Consider the following 12566-nt stretch of genomic DNA (forward strand, 5'->3'; position numbering starts at 1 on the left):
TTCACTCACACACACACAATGTGAGGTTATAGATATGTTAATTAGCTTGATAGTGATAATCATTTCACGATGTACACATATATCAAAACATCTTCACAATAGCCAAGATTTGGAATCAGCTTTCTATTCTCTATCTCCAAGAGTTCAATTGTTTTGATTTTTAGATCCCACAAATGAGTGAGAACATGCAATGTTTGTCTTTCTGTGCCTGGCTTATTTCACTTAACATAATAACCTCCAGTTCCATCCGTGTCGTTGCAAATGACAGGATCTGATTCTTTTTATGGCTGAATAGTACTTCAGGGTGTATATTGTTCCAAATTTTCTTTATCCATTCATCTGTTGACAGATACTTAGGTTGTTTCCAAATCTTAGCTATTGTAAACAGTGCTGCAATAAACATGGGAATGCAGATATCTCTTTGATATACTGATTTCCTTTCTTTTGAGTATATACCAAGCAGTGGAATTGCTGGATAGTGTGGTAGCTCTGTTTTTAGCTTTTTGAGGAACCTCCAAACTGTTCTCCATAGTGGTTGTACAAGTTTACATTCCCACCTACAGTGTACAAGGGTTCATCTTTCTGCACATCCTCACCAGCATTTGTTATTGCTTGTCTTTTGGATATAAGCCATTTTAACTGAGGTGAGATGATACCTCCTTCTAGTTTTGATTTGCTTTTCTCTGATGATCAATGATGTTGAGCACCTTTTTACATACCTGTTTTCCATTTGTATGTCTTCTTTTGAGAAATGTCTGTTCAGATCTTTTGCCCGCTTTTTAATCTGATTATTATACTTTTTTGTATAGAGTTGTTTGAGCTCCTTATGTATTCTGGTTATTAATCCCTTGTCAGATGGATAGTTTGCAAACATTTTCTCCCATTCTGTGAGTTGTCTCTTCACCTCGTTGATTACATCCTTTGCTATGCAGAAGCTTTTTTTATACAGATAGGGTCTTGCTATGTTGCCCAGGCTTGTCTTGAAATCCTGGCCTCGAGCGATCCTTCCATCTCAGCCTCCCAAAGTGCTGGAATTACAGGCGTGAGCCACCACGCCTAGCCCCAGTATGCAGAAGCTTTTTAATTTCATGTGATCCTATTTGTCCATTTTTGCTTTGATTGTCTGTGCTTGTGGGGTATTGTGCAAGAAATCTTTGCTCTGTCTAATGTCCTGGAGAGTTTCTCCAACGTTTTCTTCTAATAGTTCCAGAGTTTGAGGTCTTAGATTTCAGACTTTAATCCATTTTGATTTGATTTTTGCATATAGCAAGAGGCAGGGGTCTAGTTTCACTCTTCTGCATATGGATATCCTGTTTTCCCACCACCATTTATTAAATCCTTTTCCCAATATATGTTCTTGGAACCTTTGTCAAAAAATGAGTTCACTGTAGATGTATGATTGATTTCTGTGTTCTCTATTCTGTTTCATTAGTCTGTGTGACTGTTTTTATGCCAATATCATGCTGTTTTAGTTGCTATAGCTCTGTAGTATAATTTGAAGTCAGATAATGTGATTCCTTCAGTTTTGTTCTTTTTCCTTAGAATAGCTTTGGCTATTCTGGGTCTCTTGTGGTTCTATATAAATTTAAGGATTTTTTTTTTCTACTTCTGTGAAGAATACTACTGGTGTTTTTGATAGGGATTACAATGAATCTGTAGATTGCTTTAGGTAATATGAACATTTTAACAATATTGATTCTTCTAATCCATGAATATGGAATATCTTTTCATTTTTTGATGTCCTCTTCAATTTCTTTCATCAGTGTTTTATAGTTTTCATTTTAGAGATCTTTTACTTCTTTGATTAATTTCTGGGTATTTTGTTTTATTTGTAGCTATTATAAATGGGATTACTTTTTCAGATTGTCCACTGTTAGCCTATAAAAATGCTACAGATGTTTCATGCTACTATAAAGACACGTGCACACGTAGGTTTATTGCAGCACTGCTCACAATAGAGAAGTCTTGGAACCAACCCAAATGTCCATCAATGATAGACTGGATAAAGAAAATGTGGCACATATACACCATGGAATACTATGCAGCCATAAAACAGGATGAGTTCATGTCCTTTGCAGAGACATGGATGAAACTGGAAACCATCATTCTCAGCAAAGTAACACAAGGAGAGAAAACCAAACACCACATGTTCTCACTCAAAAGTGGGAGTTGAACAATGAGAACACATGGACACAGGGAGAGGGACATTACACACTGGGGCCTCTCGGGGGGTGGGGGGCTGGGGGAGGGATAGCATTAGGAGAAATACCTAATGTAAATGATGAGTTGATGGGTGCAGTAAACCAACATGGCACATGTATACCTATGTAACAAACCTGCATGTTGTGCACATGTACCCCAGAACTTAAAGTATAATTTTTAAAAAAGCTACTGATTTTTGTATGTTGATTTTTGTATTCTGCAACTTTACTGAATTTATCAGTTCTGATAGTTTTTTGGTGGAGTCTTTAGGTTTTCATAAATATAATATCATATCATCTGTAAATAAGGATAATTCGACTCTTTCCTTTCCAATTTGGATGCCCTTTACTTCTTTCTCTTGTCTGATTGTTCTAGTTAGGACTTCCAGTAATGTGTCAAATTACAGTGGTGAAAGTGGGCAACCTTGTGTTTCAGATCTTAGAGGAAAAGCTTTCAGTTTTTCTCCATTCAATATGATACTGGCTGTGGGTCTGTCATATGTGGCTTTTATTATGTTGAGGTATGTTCTTTCTATACCCAGTTTTTGAGAGTTTTTATCATGAACAGATGTTGAATTTTATCAAATGCTTTTTCAGCCTCAATTGAAATGATCATGTGGTTTTTGACTTTCATTCTGTTGATATGATATATCTCATTGATGGATTTGCTTATCTTGAACCATCTTTGCATCACTGGGCTAAATCCCACTTGGCCATGATGAATGATCTTTCTAATGTGTTGTTGAATTTGGTTTGCTAGTATTTTCTTGAGGATTTTTGTATCAATATTCATCAGTGATATTGGCCTGTAGTTTTCTTTTGTTTGATGTGTCTTTGTCTGGTTTTGGTATCAGGGTGACACTGGCCTTGTACAATGAATTTGGAAGTATTCCCTCCTCCTCTATTTGTCAAAACAGTTTCAGTAGTATTGGTATTAGTTCTTTTTTAGATATTTGGTAGAATTCAGCAGTTAGGCCATTGGGTCCAAGCTTTTCCTTGCTGGAAGGCTTTTTATTATGGCTTCAATCTTATTACTTGCTATTGGTCTCTTCAAGTTTTGGATTTCTTCATGGTTCAATTTTGGTAGGTTGTATGGTCTATGAAATTTATCCAATTATTCTAGATTTTTCAATTTATTGTCATATAGTTGCTCATAGTATCCACTAATGATCCTTTAAATTTCTATGGTATCAGTTGTAATGTCTCCTTTTCCATCTTTAATTTTATTTATTTGGGTCATCTCTTTGTGTTGTCTTAGTTAGCCTGGCTAAATTTTGTCACTTTTATTTTTTCAAAAAAACAACTTTTTGTTTCATTGATCTTTTGTATTGTCTTCTTCATTTTAATTTATTTCTGCTCTGATCTTTATTATTTCTTACCTTCTACTCATTTTGGGTTTGCTTTTCTCTTGCCTTTCTAGTTTTTTAAGATTCATTATTAGGTTGCTTATTTGAAGTTTTTTCTTTTTGATGTAGGCACTTGTAGCTCTACTAGTATTACTTTTGCTGTATCCCTTAGTCTTTAGTATGTTGTGTTTGTATTATCATTTGTCTCAAAAAATTTTGCAATTTCCTTTTTAATTTCTTCATCGACTCACTGGTCATTCAACAGCATATTGTTTAATTTCTATGTGTTTGTATAATTTCCAAATTTCTACTCATTATTGTTTTCTAGTTTTACTTCACTGTGATAAGAGAAGATGCTTGATATTACTTCAAGTTTTTTGAAAGAACACCTGGGAAATTCATCGCAAAAAGATCATCACCTAGGCACATTGTCATCAGGTTATGCAAAGTTAAGATGAAGGAAAGAATCTTAAGAGCTGTGAGACAGAAGCACCAGGTAACCTATAAAGGAAAACCTATCATATTAACAGCAGATTTCTCAGCAGAAACCCTACATGCCAGAAGGGATTGGATCCCTATCTTCAGCCTCCGTAAACAAAACAATTATCAGCCAAGAATTTTGTATCCAGCAAAACTAAATATCATATATAGTGCTTAGCTATTTATTTTGTTATCTATTGTTGTTGCTCAAACTGTTCAAGCTTTGGCCATTGGGAACTCTTTCACATTGGCTCTTGTGTACTTTTGGCATTCCCTCATACACTTTGTTTGGAGCACTTCCTCTTTCTGGCACCACAGGATGCTCCAGGCTCATCTTGTGTTTTCTTCTCTGCATTGGCCCTAGACTTAGTCATTTCTCCTAGGAGCCCTGGTTCTTTTTTTTTTTTTTTTTTTTTGATGAATGGCCTTAGAAACCAAGATCTTGGTGATGGGTGTGCTCATTGCTACTGTGATGACACTGCTTCTACACATTCTAAATGAACAGAACTAGGAAATATATGTATGTGTACTACCACATGTATATACATATCCATAATTATGTTCCTATATGCATATATATTAAACTAAACATTAGTTCACTGACATTAAAAATGTATGAGGATATTGATGTAAAAAATTAAAATCATGCCTTATCGTCCCAATCTTCCATAATTGTTTTATTTATAACAAAAACAAATGTCATGTCATTATTAAAAAATGAATAAAATAAATATAAGTTCATACTAATATTTCTAACTTGAATCCAGAACTGTAGAATTTATTCTAGCCTTCTGCCTCACCACTTTGTTTATTTGTAACTACTTACTCTGGTACCATGACTCTTATTATCTACAATTTATTTACTTATTTGTTCAATCCTAGAATACATGTAAAATAATCTCAGAATTGCTATCCTGTAGCTCCGTGAGAAAGAAAAACTTTACAAATTATAGTATTAATTCATGATTCTTTTTATCTTTTGTCTTGGAATAGCTAATTAAAGCACTGTTTTTCCAAATTACTTTGATCAGCTCCTTTTCTCCTCACCTTCTTGAATGAAGTTATGTCATACATTTGTAATACAGTTAGATTCATTTGTCACAGTCTGCATTCCATTCTGGGATCTCCTGACACCTTTATTGATTTTTAAAAATGTACACAAAGTGTACTCTGTATGGGTAGAGTCATGTATCTACCATCCTAGTACCATATAGGACAGTTCAATCACCCTAAAAATTTCCCTTTGTCCCACCCCAAGGGCCATTTTTTTTTTCAAGATGGAGTTTCACTCTTGTTGCCAGGCTGGGGTGCAGTGGTGCGATCTTGGCTCACTGCAACCTCTGCCTCCTGGATTCAAGCGATTCTCCTGCCTCAGCCTCCCGAGTAGCTGGGATTACAGGCATGTGCCACCACGCCTGGCTAACTTTTTTTGTATTTTTAGTTGAGACAGTGTTTCACGACATTGGCTAGGCTAAACTTGAACTCCTGACCTCAGGTGATCTGCCTGGCTCGGCCTCCCAAAGTACTGGGATTACAGGCATGAGCCACCAGGCTTGGCCCCAAGGGCCATTTTGAAAGACTGGTTTACAAGTATGTACAAACCATAACCCTGACCTACTGAAACTGCTGAGATCAGAGACAGCTGGGAAACAACACAATAGAAGAATGTAATTTCTTCTTTCTGGCTGCTTTCTAGAGGCTGAATGAGAAACCTGCAATGATTCCCTGAAGAAGCAGAAGAGACAGTGAATCTAGGAGACCTGGGTAGTCTCTCAAATCTTCAGCTGGACGCTTATCTTTGTTATATACTGTATTTCACTTATTTAAGTGGCAAATGGTTGGGATTGTATGTCTTCCTTCTGGGAAACCATAAAGATGAAAAGGCTATTCATATAGTCTGGTGGGGAAGAAATCTCTCAATATTAAGAACATGACCTCATGACCTAATCTTGAAGCAGCCCTGTGGGAGACTAGTGAGGAGACCTATGCCTATGAAGAGAGACCTTGCAATTGGCAATTAATGAAGTAGGTGAAGCGTTTTTTCTTATATGACACTAAATTCAACCAAAAACATTTCATTTGGTATTTTTGCATCTCTAAGCTGTTAGTGAGATTGGTTTATAGGTTTCTTTCTTTTTTTGCTATTATTGGCAACCTTTGGTATAAGGATGTTGCTCCTTTTGAAAAATGCATTAACCAGGCGTGGTGGCTCACGTCTGAAATTTCAGCACTTTGGGAGGCCGAGGCAGGTGGATCACCCGAGGTCAGGAGTTTGAGACCTGCCTGGCCAACATGGCAAAGCCCCGTCTCTACTAAAAATACAGAAATTAGCTGGGCGTGGTGGCACGTGCCTGAAATCCCAGCTACTCGGGAGGCTGAGGTAGGAGAATTGCTTGAATCTGGGAGGCAGAGGTTGCAGTGAGCCGAGATTGCGCCATTGCACTCCAGCCTGGGCAATAAGAATGAAACTCTGTATCAGAAGAAGAAGAAAAAAAATGCATTAGTTAGAATTCTGTAAAGATGACAAACTGGATATGAGTAGCAATTAAAATGTGATCCACTTCTGGGACTGACAGTTGGGGGCAAATGAGGCTTTGACTTTCATGGGAATCCTAGCAGGGAGAACTTGGGTGGAGCTTTCTCATAGACTGGACAAACCTTGGAAACCAGAGTTAGAGAACCCCAGGGAGAGAATTAGAATGAGATAGATACTGAAAAAATCTCAGGCTACCAAGACATGAATCTTAAGCGAGAGAGAGGTGAATGACATTAGATCCCTTCGGGTGGGTTTGATTGTCTGGGCTTCCAAGAGGCAAAAGGGAGCTGAGAGGGTGGACTGTGTCCTCTCTGTATATACCTTATACCTCTGGGTATAAGGAAGTGTGAGGAGAGCTGGTGGCAGGACATTTTCTCCTGAGGCCTTAGTGGGGTACTGGTATCCTGCCTGCTGCTATGGGAAGCTCATGACAGGTGAGGCCACCATGTCTTCCACCACTTTGGGGCCCACTTCCCCCATTCTTTAATAACTGGACCTCAGTAGTCCCAAGTAGAACCGACTCATCTAATGGGTCCCAGAAGCTAGAGAAAGAAGGTCAATCAAAACAAGTATAACATGTGTCCAATAAAGCTTGTTCAAGATAAGCACTTGAGTAAAAAGATATGAACACTTAGAAATATGTACTAGGGTACAAAATATTTTCTGAGTCAGCATAATCTTCCAACTATCCAATGCAGTAGCTGGTTAGAAGAAAAATGTGGTCATTACTAGGACACAACTTGGTGGCCTGCAAACTCATACGAAAAGAGCAAAAAGACAAAGATGAAAACCATGAGGAGCATGTACATAGTATTGGGGTAAATGTATGTATGAGTTTCTGTAGTGTATACCCAAGAATAGAACTACTGGGTCTTAGGGTGTGTGTGTTTTCAACTTTGTCTAATATTCTAAACCATTCTCCAGAGAGATGGTGCCAGTTTGCACACCCATCAGCAGTGTACAAGAGTTTCCTTTGCTACACAACATCTCCAACATTGGGCATTATCAGTCTTTTAAGTATTTGCCAATATGATACGTGTCTAGTGGTATACCATGGTATTAATTTGTATTCCTTCTTTAACAATGAGGTTGAACAGTTTTCATATGTTTATCATCTACTTAGATTTCCTTGTTTTTTGAAATGCATATTTTCGTGTTTTGCCTGTTTTTCCATTGAGTTATCTTTACCTACATATCAATGTGAGGGTAATTCTTTATATATTCTGGATATGAGTACTTGGTCAATAAGTGTGTGGCAAATATATTCTCTCTGTGACATGTCTCTCTTTTTCTTAATTTTTATTTTATTTTTAAATTTTTAAATTAAAAAAATTTTTTTGAGATGCGGTCTCACTCTGCTGCTCAAGCTGGAGTGCAGTAGTGTGATCATGGCTCACTACAGTGTGGTGTGTCTCTTGATGAATGAGTCTTTTGATGAATAAAATTTCTTAATTTTAATGTAGTCAAATGTGTCAATCTTTTGCTTTATAGTTACTACTTTTTGTGTCATGAGAAAACTCTTCCTGGTCCCACATCATGAAGACACTTTTCTCTATTGTATTCTAAAAAGCTTTAAAGTGTTGCCCACATTTAGTTTTATAATCCACCAGAGTGTTTATGTAAGGTGTGAGGTAGGGATCAGGTTGTTAGCCTCTTTCAAGCAGACAAATCTCACATAAGCAGTGATCTTTTATTATTTCCCCTTACATCTAATCAAGGACCTCAACTGAGCACTCTCTTGCACTTCTCCCCACTTCTATATTCTCATTAAATCAACATAGTTCAGATCTTATCTTTTTCTCACTTGGGATGGAGATTTCTTTGCCTCACTCAAACACCCATCATACATAATACCTACACATAATATAATATTCATCACTTTCTAAAATTCAGAATTCATTGTATTATCCCTCTTGCCAACCTCACCTATGTTTCCCATGGCCTTAAGGACAGAATTTTAGCATACTATTTTGTCATCAACTTCTAGGAAGGCTGTGGTCTTTCCACATTTCTTGCCTTATATTCTCCTCTGTCCCTTTATAAACACAGTGCTCTGGCCTTTCTATTTTATCCAATGGCTTTGACCTTTCTTCTCTCATATTTATTTTTGAAGTATTGATGCTTATCATTGAGTAGGCATTAAATATATTCTGTTACAATAACAATTGAGTCCAACCTACACAAAGCGTATGTTCTGGTTAGTGGCACATCATAAATGCTTAATAAATGTTTGCTTGTTGAATGAATGAATGACCATCTCTGCGCTTAGTATCTGTATCACTTATCTTGCTTACTAACATACCAAAATAAAGTGTCCTTTCCTATAATTTACATATGTATTTGTGAGATCAAGTCCTTGGGGCAATGAAACAATAAGTTACCGACAGTCATAGATAACACAGCAAAATGTTTTGTAGAGACAGCAAGCAAGATAGCAAACATGGGGCTGATTGTATAATATGAATAGTAAATATAAGAAGTGCTTAAAAAGAGAGAGTACTGAGAGGCAGTGTCTGTAGAAAATGCCTCCAAAAGGAGGTAGGTTTCAGCTGAATTTTGAAGGATGATGAGGTCTAAGGAATCCTGAACAGGGAAAAGAGCAAATGTAGGAGTGGGCTTTGTCATGGGATCTGGTGGGACATTCAGGCTAGTGGCCATGGCCCCTGCAATCTGATCTTGTGGCTTGGCACATGAAGATTTTCTGGGCTGTTCTGGGATGGAGCCCATCCTGGGAGTTGATGGTGTGACATGAGCATGAACAAACGTCCTGATATCATTAAAGCAGTATAGCATGGTGGTTAGGCACATGGACTCTAGAGTCAGACCTAAACTCAAATTCCAGGTCCACTGCTACCTAGCTATGTGTCCACAGGGAAGTTACTTACTGCTACGGACTAAATTGTGTCACCCCAAAATTCATATGTTGAGGCCCTATCCCCTAATATGATGATATTTGGAGATGGGGCTTTGTGAGGCAATTAAGTTTGGATGAAGTCACAAGTGTGGGACCCTCATAATTGAGATTAGTGCCCATATATGAAGAGACACCAGAGATCTTGCTTCCTTTCTCTCTGTCTTTTCCATGTAAGGACACAGTGAGAAGGCAGCCCTCTGCAACCCAGGGAGATGGCCCTCACCAGAACCCAACCATGGTGGTATCCTGATCTTGGACTTCCAGCCTCCAGGTCTATGAGAAAATAAATTTCTGTTGTGTAAGCCAGTCTATGATATTTTGTTACAGCAGCCTGAGCAGACTAAGATATATACCTTCTCTAAGCCTCAGTTTCCTCACCCATGAAAAGAATATAATATTTACCTTCAAGGGCTTATGTGGGGAGTAAATACAGGCAAAAAACAAACAAGCAAATAAACAAAAGTCAGAATGGTTCCTGGCACACAGTAAATACTCAACAAATCTGCTGTGAGAGGTGAGGTGGAATTACTGTTAGGGACTAGAAATAGGGGGCAGGGTGAATATCCGGGAATTATAGTGAATGCAGGGTACCCTCTTTAGCATCATAAATTCTGCAAAGGAGACTAAATCAGTCTCCTCAGTCTCCATGGCATGGGGAGTAATCGGTAGTTTTTATTCCATACCCGTCATTAATGATCCCTTCTTGAGTGCCATAGGACAGCTAAGAGACAAATGGATAAGACAGGATCATCCATGAAGACGTTCTGTCTTAGTCCCTTTGTGTTGTTATAAAGGAATGCCTGAGGCTGGGTAATTTATAAAGGAAAGAGGTCTATTTGGCTCACAGTTCTGTAGGCTGTACAAGAAGCATGGCACCAGCATCTGTATCTGGTGAGGGCCTCAGGAAGCTTCCACTCATGGTGGAAGGTGAAGGGGAACGAGAATCACATGGCAAAAGAGAGGGAGGAAGAAGTGAGAGAAGAAGGGAGGAGGCGCCAGGCTCTTTTTAACAACCAGCTCTTGTGAGAACTAATAGAGCGAGAATTCATTCATTACCACAAGGATGGTACCAAGGCTTTCCTGAGGGATCCACCCCTGTGACCCAAACACCTCCCACCAGGCCCTACCCATAACACTAGCCATCAAATTTCGAGATTTGGAAGGGACAAATATCCAAACTATATTAGGTTGGTTGAAACTCCACCCATGGTGTCCAAGTCATTGACACTAGACTTGTCAGGCTACAGGCTGAAGAAACTCAGCCAAGCACAAAATTTTAATTAAAAATAAAAAATTTGAGCCCAATCACAGTTCCCATTGCCATCGCGTTTTACTGCCACCAGACCCAGATGCCTTTCGACTGTTAGAAGAACTGGACAGCTTACTTGATTGAGACAAATCAGGACAGCTTCTTTCACACTCTAAATTTATCTTTGAGCTGGACCTCTGGACATGAGGCCATGCCCCCAGTGGTCTGTTGCTCTTGATGTAGACCTTGGACTCAGACTTAACTGCCATGGTTTTCCCCCTGGAGAAATGGATTCTTCAGTAAAACAGTGGTGTGCATAAGTCACACAAAGACCTTTGCAAGAACATTTGTAACACCTTATTTTTTAAATTCTTTAAACAATTTTTTATTTTTAATTTTTGTGGGTAGATGTATATATTTATGGAGTTCATGAGATATTTTGATACAGGCATACAATGCATAATAATTACATCAGGGTAAATGGGGTACCCATCACCTCAAGCATTTATCCTTTCTTTGTGTTACAAACAATCCAATTATACCCTTTTAGTTATTTTAAAATGTACAATAAATTATTGTCGACTATAGCTACCCTGTTGTGTTATCAAATAGTAGGTCTTATTCATTCTAACTATATTTTGTACCCATTAAACATCCTCACTTCCCCTCCCCAAACCACTACCCTTCTCCACCTCTGGTAATCATCCTTCTACTCTCTGTCTCCACGAGTTCAATTGTTTTAATTTTTAGATCCCACAACTAAGTGAGAACATGCGATGTTTGTCTTTCTGTGCCTGGCTTATTTGATGTAGCATAATGACCTCCATTTCCACCCATGTTGTTGCAGATGACAGGATCTCATTCTTTTTGACGGCTGAATAGGACTCTGTTGTGTATATATGTACCACATTTTCTTTATCCATTTGTCTGTTGATTGATCAATAATAGGTCTGAACTGGGAACAACCCAAATGTTCTGGAATGGCTGAATAGATAAGCAATATCTGATATCTCCATACGACAGAATTCTACTCAGCAAGAAAAAGGAACAAAGTACAGATACTTTGTTTTGAGGATAAACCTCAAAAACATGCTAAGGGAAAGAAGCTAGATCCAAACGAGTACATACTGTATGATTCCATTTATGTGAAGTTCAAGAACAGGCAAAACTAATCTATAGCACGAGAATCCAGAATTACTGTTACCTTTGTTGGAGATGGGAGGGGACACAGTATTGATTGGGAAGTTGCATGGAAGACATTTCTTGAGGAATGGAAATGTTCTATATCTTAATTATGTGTGTGTGCATGCGTGTATATATATGTGTGTGTATATATATGTATATGTACGTGTGTGTGTATGAAAAATTCATCAGACTATACACTGAGGAAGTACACCTGTTATGGTGCCTAATTTATACCTCAATTAAAAGAAGGAGAAGAAAAGAAAGAACAGGAGTAGGAAGTGGGAAATTAAGCCATCAATAAACCCAACAAAGCACAAAACAAGGCAGGCTGATCCTCTGCAGTGGGGAGACAGGCAGCTGTAGCGTGGAGTTCCTGTGAATGGAGCCAGTGTTCTGGGCTCAGAGGCCTTGCTTGGCCGCTTCCTGCTGGGGCCTGTTGCAGAGTTCGCCCAAGGTTGGTGGGAGGTCGGCTTGACTTGATCTTGTGGCAGGATTGGCTCTAACAGGCCACAGGCTCCTCAGCCACCAGAAACGGTTATCAGACAGTCTTTCTGGGAAGACAGATAATTTTGTAAAAATTACAGGAGCTTTTGCCAACCGCATTTCGGCCTCTTAACTTCCTGGCAGCTGCTTCAGGAGCATCACAGAGCTGGCT

Source organism: Pongo pygmaeus, chromosome X (genome assembly GCF_028885625.2).
Source record: "Pongo pygmaeus isolate AG05252 chromosome X, NHGRI_mPonPyg2-v2.0_pri, whole genome shotgun sequence".
Classification (NCBI taxonomy): domain Eukaryota; kingdom Metazoa; phylum Chordata; class Mammalia; order Primates; family Hominidae; genus Pongo; species Pongo pygmaeus.